This window comes from Oncorhynchus gorbuscha, unplaced genomic scaffold (genome assembly GCF_021184085.1).
Source record: "Oncorhynchus gorbuscha isolate QuinsamMale2020 ecotype Even-year unplaced genomic scaffold, OgorEven_v1.0 Un_scaffold_745, whole genome shotgun sequence".
Taxonomy (NCBI): domain Eukaryota; kingdom Metazoa; phylum Chordata; class Actinopteri; order Salmoniformes; family Salmonidae; genus Oncorhynchus; species Oncorhynchus gorbuscha.
The window spans coordinates 90,388-116,099 of NW_025745790.1; the positions used below are offsets into that span (position 1 = coordinate 90,388).

The 25,712-nt window shown below is 38.6% G+C and overlaps 1 pseudogene; it reads left to right on the plus strand.

Annotated features, from left to right (window-relative positions):
• Positions 1-7,862: 7,862 nt before the first annotated feature.
• Positions 7,863-25,712, plus strand: part of LOC124020009 — a 55,018-nt pseudogene continuing 37,168 nt past the window's right edge.

The following is a 25,712-nucleotide window of genomic DNA, read 5'->3' on the forward strand; positions in this document are numbered from 1 at the left end:
CTGGCTGGTTTTAGAGTATCTCTACTTGCACATTCATCTTCTGCACATCTACCACTCCAGTTTTAATTGCTATATTATAATTACTTCACCACCATGGCCTATTTATTGCCTTAACTGGATCTTACTCATTTGCACTCACTGTTGTCACAGGAACTGGACACGTGGTTTTCTTTATTATAAACCAAACTATGAGGGGACATGAAACAGGTATCGGCCAATCAAAAAGGTTCTTTATCAACCATGGTTTGCACCTATGAACAATGGTTGATCCCTGACATCAGTGTTGTTTATTAGTATGGAAATCAAAAGGTCCTTTATTATAAACCAAAGATACTGAGGGGACAGAACAACAGGTTCAGCAAAAAGGTTCTTTATTATAAACCAAACTATGAGGGGACACGAACAACAGGTATCAGCCAATCAAAAAGGTTCTTTATTATAAACCAAACTATGAGGGGACACGAACAACAGGTATCAGCCAATCAAAAAGGTTCTTTATTATAAACCAAACTATGAGGGGACACGAACAACAGGTATCGGCCAATCAAAAAGGTTCTTTATTATAAACCAAACTATGAGGGACACTGAACAACAGGTATCAGCCAATCAAAAAGGTTTTTATTATAAACAAAACTATTAACATTAAACAAAAAAAGGAATCAGGTCTTTAAAAATTTCGTATCATAATGTTACTATGGAAACTGAGGGATAAACAACCTTTCATTGAGTGTCAAAACTTTTATTGAAACAATACATGAAGTTGAACAAAACAGTGTTGATCATACCTGGATGCTGTCAATTAACTTCTGGGCCACATCCTGACTGATTGGCAGAAACAAAACAATGCTTGGAGTTTGAGAGAAGAGTGATTAGAGAAGCCGTTTAAATGCCCTGAGCCCAGGTGACTCCAATCACCAACACACCTCTGCCTGCAGGAGGAACCACCCCTGCACTGCAGAGGAGGAGCCATGACACTGTATATAGACTTTTTGTTTTCTTTTGTTCTACTGTATTATTGACTGTTTTGTTTATTCCATGTGTAACTCTGTGTTGTTGTATGTGTCAAATTGCTATGCTTTATCTTGGCCAGGTCGCAGTTGCAAATGAGAACTTGTTCTCAACTAGCCTGCCTGGTTAAATGAAAGTGAAATAAATTTTTGAAAATAAACATAGTGATCTCCAGCCTTGTCCTCGCCAACTCACACCTGTGTTAACGGAGAATCACTGACATGATGTCAGCTGGTCCTTTTGTTGCAGGGCTGAAATGCATGGAAATGTGATTCAGTTCTCAGGATTTGCTTTTCACTCTTATAACATGATAACACACCTGTGTTAACGAGAGAATCACTGACACAGGAGTAAATGATTTTGGGGATTCAGTTGTTTTCAAAGAAGGACTTTGTTTTGAAATTCATCTGAACACTCTTCATAACATTCACAGAGTAAATGCAAATTGCCATCATACAAACTGAGGCACAGATTAATATTTGTGTCTTCTCAAAACTTTTGGCAATGACTGTACACACAATCACATTAGTGTAAACAGAGGGTGTTCTCAGGGCAGACCTGGTTGTAGCTAGATCCTAACCCATTTCCTAACCTTAACCGAATTCGCCAAACATGCCACTTTAATTATACTACATTTAACATTTACATTTAAGTCATTTAGCAGACGCTCTTATCCAGAGCGACTTACAAATTGGTGCATTCACCTTATGACATCCAGTGGAACAACCACTTTACAATAGTGCATCTAAATATTTTAAGGTCATCTTTACTTTATCCAGTATCCTAGGTGTTCCTTAAAGACTGGGGTTTCAGGTGTCTCCGGAAGGTGAAGACTCATATCTCCCTCACTGGGGTTTCAGCTTTAATTGTCCTGGCGCAGCTCAGTTTGTTCCACCATTGCACCAGAGCAGCGACACAGTTTTGACTGAGCTGAGGGGAACTGTACTTCCTCAGTGGTAGGGAGGCGAGCCCAGAGGTGGATGAACAGTGCCCTTATTTGGGTGTATCTGGCTGATTTGAGCCTGGAGGTACTGAGGTGCACGTTCACCTTCTCACAGCTCCGTAGGCAAGCACCATGGTCTTGTAGCGGATGCGAGCTTCAACTGGAAGCCAGTGGAGAGAGCGGAGGAGCGGGGTTATCGTGAGAGAACTTGGGAAGGTTGAACACTAGGGGCTGCATAAAGCGTTCTGGATGAGTTGTAGGGGACACGAATGGCACAGGCAGGGAGCCCAGCCAACAGGTTCTTTATTGCAGTAATCCAGACTATGAGATGACAAGTGCCTGGATTCTTTACCTGCGCCAAACTTCCTGTGTGAGGCAGGGTCAACTATGCCAATGGTTGTTTATTATGAACAAAACTATTAACATTAAACAAAGAAAAAGGAGGTGTGAGGAAGGGCCACCGCCTTGATGTTAGTTGTAGAACGGTTTGTTGTCCAGGATCACGCCAAGGTTCTTAGCGCTCTGGGAGGAGGACACAATGGAGTTGTCAAACGTGATGGCAAATCATGGAACGGGCAGTCCTTCCCCGGGAGGAAGAGCAGCTCCGTCTTGCCGAAGTTCAGCTTGAGGTGGTGATCCGTCATCCACACTGATATGTCTGCCAGACATGCAGAGATGCGAGGAGCCACCTGGTCATCAGAAGGGGGAAAGGAGAAGATTAATTTTCTTCTGCATAGCAATGATAGGAGAGACCATGTGAGGTTATGACAGAGCCAACTGACTTGGTGTATAGTCAGAATAGGAGAGGGCTTTAACAGAGCCCTGGGGGACACCAGTGGTGAGAGCAAATGAGAGACTTGATTCTCAACAGCCACCTGGTTAAATGAAAGCGAAATGTCAGGTTTTAAAATAAACATAGTGATCTCCGCCGGAGATGCCCAACACTCGGAGAGGGTGGAGAGGAGGATCTGATGGTTCACAGTATCGAAGGCAGCCGATCCTTTTGTCTAGAAGGATGAGAGCAGAGGAGAAAGTTTTTTAGCGGTGCGGAGCGCATCCGTGATAAGAGAAGAGCAGTCTCAGTTGAATGACTAGTCTTGAAACCTGACTGATTTGGATCAAGAAGGTCATTCTGAGAGAGATAGCGGGAGAGCTGACCAAGGACGGCACGTTCAAGAGTTTTGGAGAGAAAAGAAAGAAGGGATACTGGTCTGTAGTTGTTGACATCGGAGGGATCGAGTGTAGGTTTTTTCAGAAGGGGTGCAACTCTCGCTCTCTTGAAGACGGAAGGGACGTAGCCAGCGGTCAGGGATAAGTTGAACTAACCTGCGTAAGTTCTCCTAACCTGCTACAAACAGTCACTTCTAGTCAAAACCAGCATGCCTGCCCTGAGAACAGCGTGGGTTGTGAATAACGCGATACTCCTGCATATGCACCATTCAACCCAGGTATTTCTGCTGCGTTTCACAAACTAGTTGAAATTAGGGAACTCTTTTTTTTGTGTGTGTGAACACGTTTTAATGCGGTTTATGAAAGTTCAGTAAGTACGGCTGGTCTGAATGGCTTGTCATTTTCACATTTTTATCTAGTAAGCACAATATAATTCACATGGTTTCCTATCCCAGTGGCATTGCGAGTAATCACATGGTAGTGTTTACAATGTTACCTCATTAGCAGAGCAGGTGTTTTACATGGTAGCTTTTAGTTCACCTTGGAAGCATAGCGTCACATCTCTCCTTCACTGGTAGCAAGCTTGCGGAATGTCACTCGCCTTTTCACTTCAGCCTATGAGCAAGGCACACTAAGGCAATTCCACCACACTTCCTGAATAACCTATGACCACACTTGTACAATAATCACTCGGTTCTTTCAACCAATGGGCATAAGCCTATGGGAGTATTGATGCCAACTCACCTCTTGTCTCTCACTTGCTGTTTTGCAGCAACAGTCTTCAAACGACCTTCCACCACCAACTAAATGTCCGTCATCAGATGCATGTTCTCCCAGACGGGGGGGGTCGATGCCAGCTGCTCAGCAGTCCTCTGAGACGAGGCCTACCCCAAACTATTCAAGAAAATTCCATGTTGCGTTTTGGCTTTGTTGTCATTCAGTAAAGCCTGTACTCCCGGAAGTCCTCACCAGAACAGTGAACCAACCGGAAGACCTCACCAGAACAGTAAACCAACCAGAAGACCTCACCAGAACAGTAAACCAACCAGAAGTCCTCACCAGAACAGTGAACCAACCGGAAGTCCTCACCAGAACAGTAAACCAACCGGAAGTCCTCACCAGAACAGTGAACCAACCGGAAGTCCTCACCAGAACAGTGAACCAACCGGAAGACCTCACCAGAACAGTAAACCAACCGGAAGTCCTCACCAGAACAGTGAACCAACCGGAAGTCCTCACCAGAACAGTAAACCAACCGGAAGACCTCACCAGAACAGTAAACCAACCAGAAGTCCTCACCAGAACAGTAAACCAACCAGAAGACCTCACCAGAACAGTAAACCAACCAGAAGACCTCACCAGAACAGTAAACCAACCAGAAGTCCTCACCAGAACAGTAAACCAACCGGAAGTCCTCACCAGAACAGTAAACCAACTAAAATTCAGAGTACTGAGACTTTTTCTGGTCCTCACTTCTAAAGACTATTTTAGGGGTTAGGGAAAATAGGATTTTGAATTGGAATCAATTGTTGGTCCTCAAGTATAGTAAGACATAGCTGTGTGTGTAGCTGGTTGACACAGTGGAGGCAGGCAGTCCCTGATGGAGTCTCAGTACCCAGGATTTTCTGTCCTTTAGTATTGGTCACATTAAAGCCACAGAGCCTGTTTCATGGAAACCAATTCCACTAAGACAGAGTTACTTAGAAACACTTACTGTACAGTAGTACCATGGCCTGTAGACTAAGGGGTTAAGGAGCTAAGGTGTTGGGATCATCCACTGTACGTCTGGTCTGCTACGTACACACATAATCACATTAGTGGAAACGGAGGGTGATTTCAGGACAGATTGTAAAACTAGATATTTCCGAGTCGCTTCAGGGAGAATTTGAGCATTTTAGGTCATCCTAAACTTTGCCTGACCTTAACCTAATTCTCCTAACCTGCTGTGTAAGATCTCCTAACCTCTGCAAAAGTCACTTATTGTAGACAAAACCGGCATGCCTGCCCTGAGAACAGCGTGGGTTGTGAATAACACGATACTCCTACATATGCACCATTCAACCCTGGTATTTCTGCTGTTCACGTACGAGTCGGAACTCTGAAAAATCCGCCTTGCTAACTGGTGGAACGTGGCACGTGTATAACTACAACCAGTTAGCAAGTTGGAAATGTCTGAGTTGCGTCTAAAATGTGAACGTGTCAGAAATCATGTCACAGAGTTTAGCGCTCATATCCACTTCTAATAGGCTTGCCAGGCTACCACTACAGCTTCTCAGAAAGAGATTCCGCAATGAAACCCAGAAAAGAAGCTACGTGGTGACAGTCCCATCTGTTACTTTAATTTTTTCTACACTAATGTCCTCTGCCTCGCCAGCCCACCAGGAGCGTCTAGTTCTAATCGAGCGTGGAGGGTACGGACAGAGCACTCCCTTCCACATCAAAATCCACAAATAAATAGTTATTTGACCATCTCGGTCTCAGGACTTTAACCCCATTGATAACCTGTTGGTTTGAGTTTAAGAGGACAGGACATAAGTGCAGATTAATGACATGAAAGATCGGGAAAGATTGGAGGAATGGTCTAAGATTAGTGGAGGCTGGTGAGAGGAGCTTTAGGAGGATGGGCTCATTGTAATAGCTGGAATGGAATAAAATCAAACCAATGTGTCCAATCTCATAAAAAATGATCCTTCCAAAGTAAGGTATTGAAAGTTATTGAAACAGGGGTGCCAAGAATTTTGATAACTCTTTTTGTAAGAAATTATACTATGTTAAACAAAATGTCTTTCTCCGAGCAATTGTATTAGTATAAATATATATATATATTTATATATATATATTATTGCTTGCAATATACACTACATGACCAAACATCTCATTCCAAAATCATGGGCATTAATATGGAGTTGGTTCCCCCTTTGCTGTTGTAACTGTCTCTTCTGGGAAGGCTTTCCACTAGATGTTGGAACATTGCTACTGGTGTCACGCCCTGACCTTAGTATTCTTTGTTTTCCTTGTTATTTTGGTTAGGTCAGGGTATGACAATGGTGATGTATGTGTTTTTGTATTGTCTAGGTTTTTTTTGTATGTTTATGGGGTTCACTAGTCTAGGTGTGTTTTTTTATGTCTATGGTTGCCTAGATTGGTTCTCAATTAGAGGCAGCTGTTTATCGTTGTCTCTGATTGGGAACCATATTTAGGCAGCCATATTCCTTGGGTAATTTGTGGGTTATTGTCTATGTCTAGTTGCCTGTGTCTGCACTAGTATTATTATAGCGTCACGTTTGGGGTTGTTGTTTTTGTATAGTTTGTTAAGTGTTCTTTGTCTTAAAAAGACTTACGATGAACGTGACAGCGGGGACTTGCTTCCAATCAGCCACAAGAGCATTAGTGAGGTCGGACACTTGTGTTGGACGATTAGTCGGCGTTCCAATTCATCCCAAAGGTGTTCTATGGGGTTGAGGTCAGGGCTCTGTGCAGGCCAGTCAAGTTCTTCCACACCCATCTCGACAAACCATTTCTGCATGGACCTCCCTTTGTGCACAGGGGCATTGTCATGTTGAAACAGGGAATGTCCTTCCCCAAACTGTTACCACAAAGTTGGAAGCACAGAATCGTCAAGAATGTCATTGTATGCTGTAGCGTTAAGATTTCCCTTCACTGGAATTACTGGCCCGAACCATGAAAAACAGCCCCAGACCATTATTTCTCCTACAGTAAACTTTACAGTTGGCACTATGCATTCGGGCAGGAAGCGTTCTCCTGGCACCTGCCAATGGCAGTGAGCTTTACACCTCTCCAGACGATGCTTGGCATTGCGCATGGTAATATTAGGCTTGTGTGTGGCTGCTCAACTATAGAAACCCATTTCATGAAGCTCCCGACGAACAGTTATTGTGCTGATGTTGCTTCCAGAGACAGTTTGCAACTCTGTAGTGAGTGTTGCAACCGAGGACGGATGATTTTTATGCGCTACTCGCTGAACCGTTATTGGTCCTAGACATTTCCACTTCACAATAGCAACACAGTTGACAGAGGCAGCTCTAGCAGGGCAGAAGTTTGACAAACTGACTTGTTGGAAAGGTGGCATCCAATGACGGTGCAACGTTGAAGGTCACTGAGCTCTTCAGTGAGGCCATTCTACTGCCAATGTTTGTCTATGGAGATTGCATGGCGGTGTGCTTGATTTTTATACACCGGCCAGCAACATGTTTGGCTGAAATAGCCGACTCCAATCATTTGAAGGCATGTCCACATACTTTTGTATATATAGTTTATCTCAGTATTTTTATTGTTATTTTATACTGTCTTTTTTGCAAATCTTTATCAAGGGTGCTAATACCTAACTGTATGTGCTTTCTTAATTTGGTCACTGCACAGCAGGAAATGCACACTTGTACTTTATTCAACATTTAAAGAGGCTACCAAAGTTAGTAATTTCTACTTTAAAATATCAGACTTGATTTACCCTAACAATTTTTTTAATCAACCCTTACAAAAATGTTCATTCATTATAATTCCCATTTCCTGTTGATGTAGGATTCATTTCCTGCTGTGAGAAACTGGTAAAAAGATGACACACCTGAAGGTCTTAGAAGCTACAACGTTGACCTTACCTCCTCCAACTGGGCCACAAGATTAGGGCAGGCACCTAAAGGTCTTAGGAGCTACAACGTTGACCTTACCTCCTCCAACTGGGCCACAAGATTAGGGCAGGCAGCCAAGAGAGGGAGGAACTCCACTGCTCTGTTACAGAGAATTTCAATACTTATTACATTGCTCACGTATATGCTTGCAGACTTTCAAGGACTTAGCTGGTTGGGAGGACCAGGTGCACTGCTACCAGAACTCCCATCTGCTGTCATTTACAACTTGTCAGATAGAGGAACCACAATGCACGGCTCAGCATTGGAAGAGGATTTGTGTACTGTAAGTTACCTGGATAGAGGTAAGTATATTTACACATGCTGCTACTGATATTATTGCTGTTTATTTTGAGTTGATAGTACTACTACCACTTAGTTACAACCACTATTTGTTGTTGAAGATATCATTATTGGTCAAATAAATGTTCATTTCATTGCAGTCTGTTTTTCCAATGGCAAAAAGTATATAGGCTACTTCATTTGAATACATCTATTGTCTCTTCTTAAAAATAAAATCAAAGACAGATTTAGATGGGTTTTTTTTGGGGGGGGGGAGTAACTACAGTATTTATTAATAGACCTATGTTTCAAGGGTCAAAGATTTACGGTTTCATCTTTCAACTGGTCCATTCCATACTTTATTGGTCTTGTTGATAAATGTAGCTAGCTGTACATAAGATATGATTTGGTCTTGTTGATAAATGTAGCTAGCTGTACATAAGATATGATTTGGTCTTGTTGATAAATGTAGCTAGCTGTACATAAGATATGATTTGGTCTTGTTGATAAATGTAGCTAGCTGTACATAACATATGATTTGATAAACACATGTTGATAATTCCAGATCAGATTTTTTAACTAACTGGCAAATGGACATTGTTTTTATGAAAGAGATACTATATGTTAAATGCGAACCGGTGCACATGTGACAAAGCAAGATACAGAAATAAGTCCAGGTACCTTCATGCATTGAACATAATGAATAAATGTCAAGTAGTATCAGATGTGAATTGTTCATATCAGCGTCAAATATACCCAGATGTTTTCCAACTGAAGGGAAATGGATTGTTACCGTAGTAATATGCATTACAACCAATAGAATATGTCATTGCATAACCTTTTACTGCAGTGGGGCTAAATCAGTGTCACACAGTGATTCTTGGTAGTCTTAAACAAATCTACTTTGAAACAAAAGTATACACCTCACACACATGGTTATGGGCATTAAAATAAAGAAGACACCTGCACCATGTCAGATATAGAGTTTAACTGGATTACATTTTGAGTTTGCATCCCAATATTACACTTTATATACATCACAGAAGACTGACATATAACAAAACTGTTTGACATAAAAACACTGGATTTTCGGTGCGTAAAAAAAATATATGTTGACTAATTATGAAAAATATGAATAACATTCCACACTTGAGGCCACTAGATGGCATTTCTGGTCATTCGACTGCAGGAAAGGGCTACGACACAATATTAACAAGAGGCATATGCAAGTGGCACATGTCCACTTTCACAACAGAACCGTTCTGCAAAACACTGTGTTCATGAGATCAACGTGTCTAACTTTCCCTGTTTTGCAGACTGACAGGAAGTCCAAGGACAGACAGATCTGCATCCCCCATCAAAGTGCTCTTTGACAACATACTGCTTTTCTTGGACATATTTGTCAATGGATACCTTGGGAATGATGAACGATGGCTGCTTGCCACCAGACAATGACATGGTGACGGGAGGAGGGTCAAGCGGAGGAGGCCGGCTCCGCAGCACTGACCTGATCCTGGGCAGTAAGGACCAGTACCTCCTGCTCACTCCCGTAGGGTCCGAACGGACCCATGAGGTGGACACTGAGGGCCACCAGGGGAAGCAGGGCCAGTCAGACCCCTACAGATACCTGGCCAGCCTGGAGGATCACCAGGGGAAGCAGGGCCAGTCAGACCCCTACAGATACCTGGCCAGCCTGGAGGACCACCAGGGGAAGCAGGGCCAGTCAGACCCCTACAGATACCTGGCCAGCCTGGAGGACCACCAGGGGAAGCAGGGCCAGTCAGACCCCTACAGATACCTGGCCAGCCTGGAGGACCACCAGGGGAAGCAGGGCCAGTCAGACCCCTACAGATACCTGGCCAGCCTGGAGGACAGCACCCAGCACTCTGCCTTTCACGGTCAGTACCTTGGTTGTTATTGATTTATAGGTTAATTGATTGATTCATCGATTGATTAGGTGATGTTGTTTATTACATGAAGACAAGGTAAAGGGCGGCAGGTAACCTAGTGGATAGAGAGTTGGGCCAGTACCGAAAGGTTGCGAGATCGAATCCCCGAGTTTACAAGGTAAAAATCTGTCGCTCTGCCCCCGAACAAGGCAGTTAACCCACTGTTCCTCGGCCGTCATTGTAAATAAGAATTTGTTCTTAATTGACTTGCCTAGTTAATTAAAGGTTAAATCAAATAAATAAAAGTAACACTTCCTATGAATACCCTCTTATGAGACCTGCATAATGCATTATAATGGACAGCATAGGCACTAATAACTGCTCATAAACATCTGTAACATATACAGCAACCACATCAGTGAAATAGCAGTTCATATAAGACTTATATCCAAGACTTTCACTTCTCCATGAGTAGTCACAATGTTTACTTAGATTACCTCATCCAGGAGGAAACACCGAGACAGTTGAAAGCACACGGTGCTGACCTCATCCAGGAGGAAAGGCAGGGACAGTTGAAAGCACACGGTGCTAACCTCATCCAGGAGGAAAGGCAGGGACAGTTGAAAGCATACGGTGCTAACCTCATCCAGGAGGAAAGGCAGGGACAGTTGAAAGCATACGGTGCTAACCTCATCCAGGAGGAAAGGCAGGGACAGTTGAAAGCATACTGTGCTAACCTCATCCAGGAGGAAAGGCAGGGACAGTTGAAAGCACACTGTGCTGACCTCATCCAGGAGGAAAGGCAGGGACAGTTGAAAGCATACTCTTAGATCATCAGGAGGAAAGGCAGGGACAGTTGAAAGCACACTGTGCTAACCTCATCCAGGAGGAAAGGCAGGGACAGTTGAAAGCACACGGTGCTAACCTCATCCAGGAGGAAAGGCAGGGACAGTTGAAAGCACACTGTGCTTAGATTGTCATTTTCTCAAGATCCAGAGACTACAGTTTATCACTACAGTATAGCTACATCTTAACGTTTCCACCTTTACACAACCAGATCTAGGACCAGGCTTGGATAAGAAATGGCAGGTTGGAAATCGACTGACTGACTAATTAGGCCTGGCTGGGATGAATAAGGGACTGGTGTACCAAGTATATTGTTTATTAGATCATAACATTACATCCTTCTATTACTGTAACATTACAGCATAGTAACTTAAGGAGACCACTTTTCCTGCCTCACATGTTTGTTACCAAGTCAACGATCTGATGATAATCTTGAGCCTCAATTGATTTGGATTAATAAATTAACAAACTCGGATTAGATCTACCATCTGTCAGCCATGTGTAGAGGGGCTTCAACCTCACCCTGTTTTCTACCATCCATCAGCCATGTGTAGAGGGGCTTCAACCTCACCCTGTTTTCTACCATCCATCAGCCATGTGTAGAGGGGCTTCAACCTCACCCTGTTTTCTACCATCCATCAGCCATGTGTAGAGGGGCTTCAACCTCACCCTGTTTTCTACCATCCATCAGCCATGTGTAGAGGGGCTTCAACCTCACCCTGTTTTCTACCATCCATCAGCCATGTGTAGAGGGGCTTCAACCTCACCCTGTTTTCTACCATCCATCAGCCATGTGTAGAGGGGCTTCAACCTCACCCTGTTTTCTACCATCCATCAGCCATGTGTAGAGGGGCTTCAACCTCACCCTGTTTTCTACCATCCATCAGCCATGTGTAGAGGGGCTTCAACCTCACCCTGTTTTCTACCATCCATCAGCCATGTGTAGAGGGGCTTCAACCTCACCCTGTTTTCTACCATCCATCAGCCATGTGTAGAGGGGCTTCAACCTCACCCTGTTTTCTACCATCCATCAGCCATGTGTAGAGGGGCTTCAACCTCACCCTGTTTTCTACCATCCATCAGCCATGTGTAGAGGGGCTTCAACCTCACCCTGTTTTCTACCATCCATCAGCCATGTGTTTCAACCTCACCCTGTTTTCTACCATCCATCAGCCATGTGTAGAGGGGCTTCAACCTCACCCTGTTTTCTACCATCCATCAGCCATGTGTAGAGGGGCTTCAACCTCACCCTGTTTTCTACCATCCATCAGCCATGTGTAGAGGGGCTTCAACCTCACCCTGTTTTCTACCATCCATCAGCCATGTGTAGAGGGGCTTCAACCTCACCCTGTTTTCTACCATCCATCAGCCATGTGTAGTGGGGCTTCAACCTCACCCTGTTTTCTACCATCCATCAGCCATGTGTAGAGGGGCTTCAACCTCACCCTGTTTTCTACCATCCATCAGCCATGTGTAGAGGGGCTTCAACCTCACCCTGTTTTCTACCATCCATCAGCCATGTGTAGAGGGGCTTCAACCTCACCCTGTTTTCTACCATCCATCAGCCATGTGTAGAGGGGCTTCAACCTCACCCTGTTTTCTACCATCCATCAGCCATGTGTAGAGGGGCTTCAACCTCACCCTCACCATCCATCAGCCATTTTCTACCATCCATCAGCCATGTGTAGAGGGGCTTCAACCTCACCCTGTTTTCTACCATCCATCAGCCATGTGTAGAGGGGCTTCAACCTCACCCTGTTTTCTACCATCCATCAGCCATGTGTAGAGGGGCTTCAACCTCACCCTGTTTTCTACCATCCATCAGCCATGTGTAGGGGGCTTCAACCTCACCCTGTTTTCTACCATCCATCAGCCATGTGTAGAGGGGCTTCAACCTCACCCTGTTTTCTACCATCCATCAGCCATGTGTAGAGGGGCTTCAACCTCACCCTGTTTTCTACCATCCATCAGCCATGTGTAGAGGGGCTTCAACCTCACCCTGTTTTCTACCATCCATCAGCCATGTGTAGAGGGGCTTCAACCTCACCCTGTTTTCTACCATCCATCAGCCATGTGTAGAGGGGCTTCAACCTCACCCTGTTTTCTACCATCCATCAGCCATGTGTAGAGGGGCTTCAACCTCACCCTGTTTTCTACCATCCATCAGCCATGTGTAGAGGGGCTTCAACCTCACCCTGTTTTCTACCATCCATCAGCCATGTGTAGAGGGGCTTCAACCTCACCCTGTTTTCTACCATCCATCAGCCATGTGTAGAGGGGCTTCAACCTCACCCTGTTTTCTACCATCCATCAGCCATGTGTAGAGGGGCTTCAACCTCACCCTGTTTTCTACCATCCATCAGCCATGTGTAGAGGGGCTTCAACCTCACCCTGTTTTCTACCATCCATCAGCCATGTGTAGAGGGGCTTCAACCTCACCCTGCCCATCCATCAGCCATGTAGAGGGGCTTCAACCTCACCCTGTTTTCTACCATCCATCAGCCATGTGTAGAGGGGCTTCAACCTCACCCTGTTTTCTACCATCCATCAGCCATGTGTAGAGGGGCTTCAACCTCACCCTGTTTTCTACCATCCATCAGCCATGTGTAGAGGGGCTTCAACCTCACCCTGTTTTCTACCATCCATCAGCCATGTGTAGAGGGGCTTCAACCTCACCCTGTTTTCTACCATCCATCAGCCATGTGTAGAGGGGCTTCAACCTCACCCTGTTTTCTACCATCCATCAGCCATGTGTAGAGGGGCTTCAACCTCACCCTGTTTTCTACCATCCATCAGCCATGTGTAGAGGGGCTTCAACCCACCCTGTTTTCTACCATCCATCAGCCATGTGTAGAGGGGCTTCAACCTCACCCTGTTTTCTACCATCCATCAGCCATGTGTAGAGGGGCTTCAACCTCACCCTGTTTTCTACCATCCATCAGCCATGTGTAGAGGGGCTTCAACCTCACCCTGTTTTCTACCATCCATCAGCCATGTGTAGAGGGGCTTCAACCTCACCCTGTTTTCTACCATCCATCAGCCATGTGTAGAGGGGCTTCAACCTCACCCTGGCGGTGCAGAGGACAAGTACAGTCTTGGTGTAGATTAGAGCTATCTATTCCCACATGAGGACACTCAGGTTTAACAGGTGGCATCTGTCCCCATGGGACTATGAGATCAACCGTAGAGAGAGCAGCATATTAGGTCGCCTTTTGGTAAGTAGAGCTGGCACTGCCGAAGGACCCGAGCGCAAGAAGACAGATACCTAAACACACACGTCTCTCCTGTTCCACTGTCTCCTCTTCAGAGTCGGGCCTTTTCTCCAGGGACGAGTGTGACGGGGACCTGGGAGATCTCCAGAAGGGGGTGGGCAGCGGGGAAAAGTCCCCCGAGCCTCCAGAGGAGGACCGCCCTAGGAAGAAGCACCGGCGTAACCGCACCACATTCACCACCTTCCAGCTCCATGAGTTGGAGAAGGCCTTTGAGAAGTCCCACTACCCTGACGTCTACAGCCGGGAGCTTCTGGCCATGAAGGTCAACCTCCTTGAGGTCCGTGTCCAGGTATTCAACCTCCACCTATCTACTACTACTACCACTATACACTATTCATACTGTAGTCTCTACCTATCTACTACTACTACTACTATACACTATTCATACTGTAGTCTCTACCTATCTACTACTACTACTACTATACACTATTCATACTGTATAGTCTCTACCTATCTACTACTACTACTACTATACACTATTCATACTGTAGTCTCTACCTATCTACTATACTACTACTACTACTACTATACACTATTCATACTGTAGTCTCTACCTATCTACTACTACTACTACTATACACTATTCATACTGTAGTCTCTAACTATCTACTACTACTACTACTATACACTATTCATACTGTATAGTCTCTACCTATCTACTACTACTACTACTACTACTACTATTCATACTACTGTATAGTCTCTACCTATCTACTACTACTACTATACACTATTCATACTGTATAGTCTCTACCTATCTACTACTACTACTACTACTACTACTACTATTCATACTGTATAGTCTCTACCTATCTACTACTACTACTACTACTACTACTGTATAGTCTACTACTACTACTACTACTACTATACACTACTAATACTGTATAGTCTCTACCTATCTACTACTACTACTACTACTATACACTATTAATACTGTATAGTCTCTACCTATCTACTACTACTACTACTACTACTACTACTACTACTACTATACACTATTCATACTGTATAGTCTCTACCTATCTACTACTACTACTACTACACTATACACTATAGTCTCTATTCATACTGTATAGTCTCTACTACTACTACTACTACTACTACTACTACACTATTACTACTGTACTAGTCTCTACCTATCTACTACTACTACTACTATACACTATTCTACTACTACTACTCTCTACCTATCTACTACTACTACTACTATACACTATTCATACTGTATAGTCTCTACCTATCTACTACTACTACTACTATACACTATTCATACTGTATAGTCTCTACCTATCTACTACTACTACTACTACACTATTCATACTGTAGTCTCTACTATCTACTACTACTACTACTACTACACTATTCATACTGTATAGTCTCTACCTCTACTACTACTACTACTATACACTATTCATACTGTATAGTCTCTACCTATCTACTACTACTACTACTATACACTATTCATACTGTATAGTCTCTACCTATCTACTACTACTACTACTACTACACTATTCATACTGTATAGTCTCTAACTATCTACTACTACTACTATACACTATTCATACTGTATAGTCTCTAACTATCTACTACTACTACTACTACTACACTATTCATACTGTATAGTCTCTACCTATCTACTACTACTACTACTATACACTATTCATACTGTATAGTCTCTACCTATCTACTACTACTACTACTATACACTATTCATACTGTATAGTCTCTACCTATCTACTACTACTACTACTACTATACACTATTCATACTGTATAGTCTCTACCTATCTACTACTACTACTACTATACACTATTCATACTGTATAGTCTCTACCTATCTACTACTACTACTACTACTACTACCTATCTACTACTACTACTATACACTATTAATACTGTATAGTCTCTACCTATCTACTACTACTACTACTATACACTATTCATACTGTATAGTCTCTACCTATCTACTACTACTACTACTACTATACACTATTAATACTGTATAGTCTCTACCTATCTACTACTACTACTACTATACACTATTAATACTGTATAGTCTCTACCTATCTACTACTACTACTACTACTATACACTATTAATACTGTATAGTCTCTACCTATCTACTACTACTACTATACACTATACACTGTATAGTCTCTACCTATACTGTATAGTATAGTCTCTACCTATCTACTACTACTACTACTATACACTATTAATACTGTATAGTCTCTACCTATCTACTACTACTACTATACACTATTAATACTGTATAGTCTCTACCTATCTACTACTACTACTATACACTATTAATACTGTATAGTCTCTACCTATCTACTACTACTACTACTATACACTATTAATACTGTATAGTCTCTACCTATCTACTACTACTACTATACACTATTAATACTGTATAGTCTCTACTATCTACTACTACTACTACTACTATACACTATTAATACTGTATAGTCTCTACCTATCTACTACTACTACTACTATACACTATTAATACTGTATAGTCTCTACCTATCTACTACTACTACTATACACTATTAATACTGTATAGTCTCTACCTATCTACTACTACTACTACTACTACTATACACTATTAATACTGTATAGTCTCTACCTATCTACTACTACTACTACTACTACTATACACTATTAATACTGTATAGTCTCTACCTACTACTACTACTATACACTATTAATACTGTATAGTCTCTACCTATCTACTACTACTACTACTACACTATTATTATACTGTATAGTCTCTACCTATCTACTACTACTACTACTACTACTATACACTATTAATACTGTATAGTCTCTACCTATCTACTACTACTACTACTATACACACTATTAATACTGTATAGTCTCTACCTATCTACTACTACTACTACTATACACTATTCATACTGTATAGTCTCTACCTATCTACTACTACTACTACTACTACACTACTTAATACTGTATAGTCTCTACCTATCTACTACTACTACTATACTACTATTAATACTGTATAGTCTCTACCTACTACTACTACTACTATACACTATTCATACTGTATAGTCTCTACTATCTACTACTACTACTACTATACACTATTCATACTGTATAGTCTCTACCTATCTACTACTACTACTACTACTACTATTCATACTGTATAGTCTCTACCTATCTACTACTACTACTACTATCTACTACTACTACTATACACTATTCATACTGTATAGTCTCTACCTATCTACTACTACTACTACTACTACTATACACTATTACATACTGTATAGTCTCTACCTATCTACTACTACTACTACTATACACTATTCATACTGTATAGTCTCTACCTATCTACTACTACTACTACTACTACACTATTCATACTGTATAGTCTCTACTACTATCTACTACTACTACTACTACTACACTATTCATACTGTATAGTCTCTACCTATCTACTACTACTACTACTACTATACACTATTATTCATACTGTATAGTCTCTACCTATCTACTACTACTACTACTACTACTACTACTACTACACTATTCACTACTAATACTCTATAGTCTCTACCTATCTACTACTACTACTACTATACACTATTCATACTGTATAGTCTCTACCTATCTACTACTACTACTACTACTACACTATTACATACACTATTCATACTGTCTCTACCTATCTACTACTACTACTACTACTACTACTACTACTACTATACACTATTCATACTGTCTCTACCTATCTACTACTACTACTACTATACACTATTACTGTATACTACCTATACTACTACTACTCTACACTATTCTACTACTACTATCTACTACTACTACTATACACTATTCATACTGTATAGTCTCTACCTATCTACTACTACTACTACTATACACTATTCATACTGTATAGTCTCTACCTATCTACTACTACTACTACTACACTATTAATACTGTATAGTCTCTACCTATCTACTACTACTACTATACACTATTCATACTGTATAGTCTCTACCTATCTACTACTACTACTACTATACACTATTAATACTGTATAGTCTCTACCTATCTACTACTACTACTATACACTATTCATACTGTATAGTCTCTACCTATCTACTACTACTACTACTATACACTATTCATACTGTATAGTCTCTACCTATCTACTACTACTACTACTACTACTACACTATTCATACTGTATAGTCTCTACCTATCTACTACTACTACTACTACACTATTCATACTGTATAGTCTCTACCTATCTACTACTACTACTACTACTACTACACTATTATACATACTACTGTATAGTCTCTACCTATCTACTACTACTACTACTACTACTACTACTATACTACTACTATACACTATTCATACTGTATAGTCTCTACCTATCTACTACTACTACTACTACTATACACTATTCACTACTATACTATAGTCTCTACCTATCTACTACTACTACTACTACTATACTACTATACACTATTCATACTGTATAGTCTCTACCTATCTACTACTACTACTACTACTACACTATTAATACTGTATAGTCTCTACCTATCTACTACTACTACTACTATACACTATTAATACTGTATAGTCTCTACCTATCTACTACTACTACTACTACACTATTAATACTGTATAGTCTCTACCTATCTACTACTACTACTACTACTACTACACTATTCATACTGTATAGTCTCTACCTATCTACTACTACTACTATACACTATTAATACTGTATAGTCTCTACCTATCTACTACTACTACTACTACTGTACTATTAATACTGTATAGTCTCTACCTATCTACTACTACTACTACTATACACTACTAATACTGTATAGTCTCTACCTACTACTACTACTACTATACACTATTAATACTGTATAGTCTCTACCTATCTACTACTACTACTACTATACACTATTAATACTGTATAGTCTCTACCTATCTACTACTACTACTACTACTAATACACTATTAATACTGTATAGTCTCTACCTATCTACTACTACTACTACTACACTATTAATACTGTATAGTCTCTATTAATACTATAGTCTCTACTATCTACTACTACTACTATACACTATTAATACTGTATAGTCTCTACCTATCTATACTACTACTACTGTACTCTACTACTACTACTACTACTATACACTATTAATACTGTATAGTCTCTACCTATCTACTACTACTACTACTACTACACTATTAATACTGTATAGTCTCTACCTATCTACTACTACTACTATACACTATTAATACTGTATAGTCTCTACCTATCTACTACTACTACTACTACTATACACTATTAATACTGTATAGTCTCTACCTATCTACTACTACTACTACTACTATACACTATTAATACTGTATAGTCTCTACCTATCTACTACTACTACTATACACTATTAATACTGTATAGTCTCTACTACCTACTACTACTACTACTATACACTATTAATACTGTATAGTCTCTACCTATCTACTACTACTACTACTACACTATACACTATTACTGTATAGTCTCTACCTATCTACTACTACTACTACTATACACTAATAATACTGTATAGTCTCTACCTATCTACTACTACTACTACTACTACTATACACTATTAATACTGTATAGTCTCTACCTATCTACTACTACTACTACTACACTATTAATACTGTATAGTCTCTACCTATCTACTACTACTACTACTATACACACTATTAATACTGTATAGTCTCTACCTATCTACTACTACTACTATACACTACTAATACTGTATAGTCTCTACCTATCTACTACTACTACTACTATACACTATTCATACTGTATAGTCTCTACCTATCTACTACTACTACTATACACTATTAATACTGTATAGTCTCTACCTATCTACTACTACTACTATACTACTATTAATACTGTTAATACTGTATAGTCTCTACCTATCTACTACTACTACTATACACTATTAATACTGTATAGTCTCTACCTATCTACTACTACTACTATACACTATTAATACTGTATAGTCTCTACCTATCTACTACTACTACTATACTACTACACTATTACTACTACTATACTATATAGTCTCTACCTATCTACTACTACTACTATACACTATTAATACTGTATAGTCTCTACCTATCTACTACTACTACTATACACTATTAATACTGTATAGTCTCTACCTATCTACTACTACTACTATACACTATTAATACTGTATAGTCTCTACCTATCTACTACTACTACTACTACTACTATACACTATTAATACTGTATAGTCTCTACCTATCTACTACTACTACTATACACTATTAATACTGTATAGTCTCTACCTATCTACTACTACTACTACTATACACTATTAATACTGTATAGTCTCTACCTATCTACTACTACTACTATACACTATTAATACTGTATAGTCTCTACCTATCTACTACTACTACTATACACTATTAATACTGTATAGTCTCTACTATATAGTCTCTACTATCTACTACTACTACTACTATACACTATTAATACTGTATAGTCTCTACCTATCTACTACTACTACTACTACTATACACTATTAATACTGTATAGTCTCTACCTATCTACTACTACTACTACTACTATACACTATTAATACTGTATAGTCTCTACCTATCTACTACTACTACTACTACTATACACTATTAATACTGTATAGTCTCTACCTATCTACTACTACTACTACTATACACTATTAATACTGTATAGTCTCTACCTATCTACTACTACTACTATACACTATTAATACTGTATAGTCTCTACCTATCTACTACTACTACTATACACTATTAATACTGTATAGTCTCTACCTATCTACTACTACTACTATACACTATTAATACTGTATAGTCTCTACTACTATACACTACTTAACTACTGTATAGTCTCTACCTATCTACTACTACTACTATACACTATTAATACTGTATAGTCTCTACCTATCTACTACTACTACTATACACTATACACTATATACTGTATAGTCTCTACCTATCTACTACTACTACTACTATACACTAATAATACTGTATAGTCTCTACCTATCTACTACTACTACTATACACTATTAATACTGTATAGTCTCTACCTATCTACTACTACTACTATACACTACTTAATACTGTATAGTCTCTACCTATCTACTACTACTACTATACACTATTAATACTGTATAGTCTCTACCTATCTACTACTACTACTATACACTATTAATACTGTATAGTCTCTACCTATCTACTACTACTACTATACACTATTAATACTACTATACACTATACACTATTAATACTGTATAGTCTCTACCTATCTACTACTACTACTATACACTATTAATACTGTATAGTCTCTACCTATCTACTACTACTACTACTATACACTATTAATACTGTATAGTCTCTACCTATCTACTACTACTACTATACACTATTAATACTGTATAGTCTCTACCTATCTACTACTACTACTACTATACACTATTAATACTGTATAGTCTCTACTACTACTATACACTATTAATACTGTATAGTCTCTACTACTACTACTATACACTATTAATACTGTATAGTCTCTACCTATCTACTACTACTACTATACACTATTAATACTGTATAGTCTCTACCTATCTACTACTACTACTACTACTATACACTATTAATACTGTATAGTCTCTACCTATCTACTACTACTACTACTATAATACTGTATAGTCTCTACCTATCTACTACTACTACTATACACTATTAATACTGTCTCTCTATAGTACTCTACTCTACCTATCTACTACTACTACTATACACTATTAATACTGTATAGTCTCTACCTATCTACTACTACTACTACTATACACTATTAATACTGTATAGTCTCTACCTATCTACTACTACTACTACTACACTATTAATACTGTATAGTCTCTACCTATCTACTACTACTACTACTACTATACACTATTAATACTGTATAGTCTCTACCTATCTACTACTACTACTATACACTATTAATACTGTATAGTCTCTACCTATCTACTACTACTACTATACACTATTAATACTGTATAGTCTCTACCTATCTACTACTACTACTATACACTATTAATACTGTATAGTCTCTACCTATCTACTACTACTACTATATCTACACTATTAATACTGTATAGTCTCTCTACTACTACTACTATCACTAATAATACTGTATAGTCTCTACCTATCTACTACTACTACTATAACTACTGTATAGTCTCTACCTATCTACTACTACTACTACTACTATACACTATTAATACTGTATAGTCTCTACCTATCTACTACTACTACTATACACTATTAATACTGTATAGTCTCTATCTACTACGACTACTACTACACTATTAATACTACTATACACTATTAATACTGTATAGTCTCTACCTATCTACTACTACTACTATACACTATTAATACTGTATAGTCTCTACCTATCTACTACTACTACTACTACACTACACTGTATTCTCTACCTATCTACTACGACTACTACTACTATACACTATTAATACTGTATAGTCTCTGCCTACTACTACTACTATACACTATTAATACTGTATAGTCTCTACCTATCTACTACTACTACTATACACTATTAATACTGTATAGTCTCTACCTATCTACTACTACTACTATACATAGTCTCTACCTATCTACTACTACTACTACTATACACTATTAATACTGTACTACTACTATACACTATTAATACTGTATAGTCTCTACCTATCTACTACTACTACTATACACTATTAATACTGTATAGTCTCTACCTATCTACTACTACTACTATACACTATTAATACTGTATAGTCTCTACCTATCTACTACTACTACTATACACTAATAATACTGTATAGTCTCTACCTACTACTACTACTATACTATAAACTGTATACTCTCTATAGTATCTACTACTACTACTACTACTATACACTATTAATACTGTATAGTCTCTACCTATCTACTACTACTACTACTATTAATATACACTACCTATCTAACTACTACTATAGTACTGTATAGTCTCTACCTATCTACTACTACTACTATACACACTATTAATACTGTATAGTCTCTACCTATCTACTACTACTACTATACACTATTAATACTGTATAGTCTCTACCTATCTACTACTACTACTACTATACACTATTAATACTGTATAGTCTCTACCTATCTACTACTACTACTACACACTATTAATACTGTATAGTCTCTACCTATCTACTACTACTACTATACACTATTAATACTGTATAGTCTCTACCTATCTACTACTACTACTACTATACACTATTAATACTGTATAGTCTCTACCTATCTACTACTACTACTATACACTATTAATACTGTATAGTCTCTACCTATCTACTACTACTACTACTATACACTATAAATACTGTATAGTCTCTACCTATCTACTACTACTACTACTATACACTATTAATACTGTATAGTCTCTACCTATCTACTACTACTACTACTATACACTATTAATACTGTATAGTCTCTACCTATCTACTACTACTACTATCTACTATTAATACTGTATAGTACCTATCTACTACTACTACTATACACTAATAATACTGTATAGTCTCTACCTATCTACTACTACTACTACTACTATACACTATTAATACTGTATAGTCTCTACCTATCTACTACTACTACTACTATACACTATTAATACTGTATAGTCTCTACCTATCTACTACTACTACTACTATACACTATTAATACTGTATAGTCTCTACCTACTACTACTACTTAATAATACTGTATAGTCTCTACCTATCTACACTATTATACTATACTGTATAGTCTCTACCTATCTACTACTACTACTATACACTATTAATACTGTATAGTCTCTACCTATCTACTACTACTACTACTATACACTATTAATACTGTATAGTCTCTACCTATCTACTACTACTACTATACACTATTAATACTGTATAGTCTCTACCTATCTACTACTACTATACACTATTAATACTGTATAGTCTCTACCTATCTATACTACTACTATACACTATTAATACTGTATAGTCTCTACCTATCTACTACTATTACTGTATAGTCTACTACTACTACTACTATACACTATTAATACTGTATAGTCTCTACCTATCTACTACTACTACTACACACTATTAATACTGTATAGTCTCTACCTATCTACTACTACTACTACTACTATACACTATTAATACTGTATAGTCTCTACCTATCTACTACTACTATACACTATTAATACTGTATAGTCTCTACCTATCTACTACTACTACTATACACTATAAATACTGTATAGTCTCTACCTATCTACTACTACTACTACTATACACTATTAATACTGTATAGTCTCTACCTATCTACTACTACTACTATACACTATTAATACTCTATACTACTACTATACACTATTAATACTGTATAGTCTCTACCTACTACTACTATACACTAATAATACTGTATAGTCTCTACCTATCTAATACTACTACTACTACTATACACTATTAATACTGTATAGTCTCTACCTATCCACTACTACTACTACTACTATACACTATTAATACTGTATAGTCTCTACCTATCTACTACTACTACTACTATACACTATTAATACTGTATAGTCTCTACCTATCTACTACTACTACTACTATACACTATTAATACTGTATAGTCTCTACCTATCTACTACTACTACTACTATACACTATTAATACTGTATAGTCTCTACCTATCTACTACTACTACTATACACTATTAATACTGTATAGTCTCTACCTATCTACTACTACTACTATACACTATTAATACTGTATAGTCTCTACCTATCTACTACTACTACTATACACTATTAATACTGTATAGTCTCTACCTATCTACTACTACTACTACTATACACTATTAATACTGTATAGTCTCTACCTATCTAATACTACTACTACTCTATACACTATTAATACTGTATAGTCTCTACCTATCTACTACTACTACTACTACTATACACTATTAATACTGTATAGTCTCTACCTATCTACTACTACTACTACTATACACTATTAATACTGTATAGTCTCTACCTATCTACTACTACTACTATACACTATTAATACTGTATAGTCTCTACCTATCTACTACTACTACTACTACTATACACTATTAATACTGTATAGTCTCTACCTCTACTACTACTACTACTACTACTATAACTATTAATACTGTCTATAGTACTCTACCTATCTAATACTACTACTATTACTATACACTATTAATACTGTATAGTCTCTACCTATCTACTACTACTACTATACACTATTAATACTGTATAGTCTCTACCTATCTAATACTACTACTACTACTACACTATTAATACTGTATAGTATCTACTACTACTACTACTATACACTATTAATACTGTATAGTCTCTACTACTACTACTACTACTATACACTATTAATACTGTATAGTCTCTACCTATCTACTACTACTACTACTACTACTACACTATTAATACTGTATAGTCTCTACCTCTATCTACTACT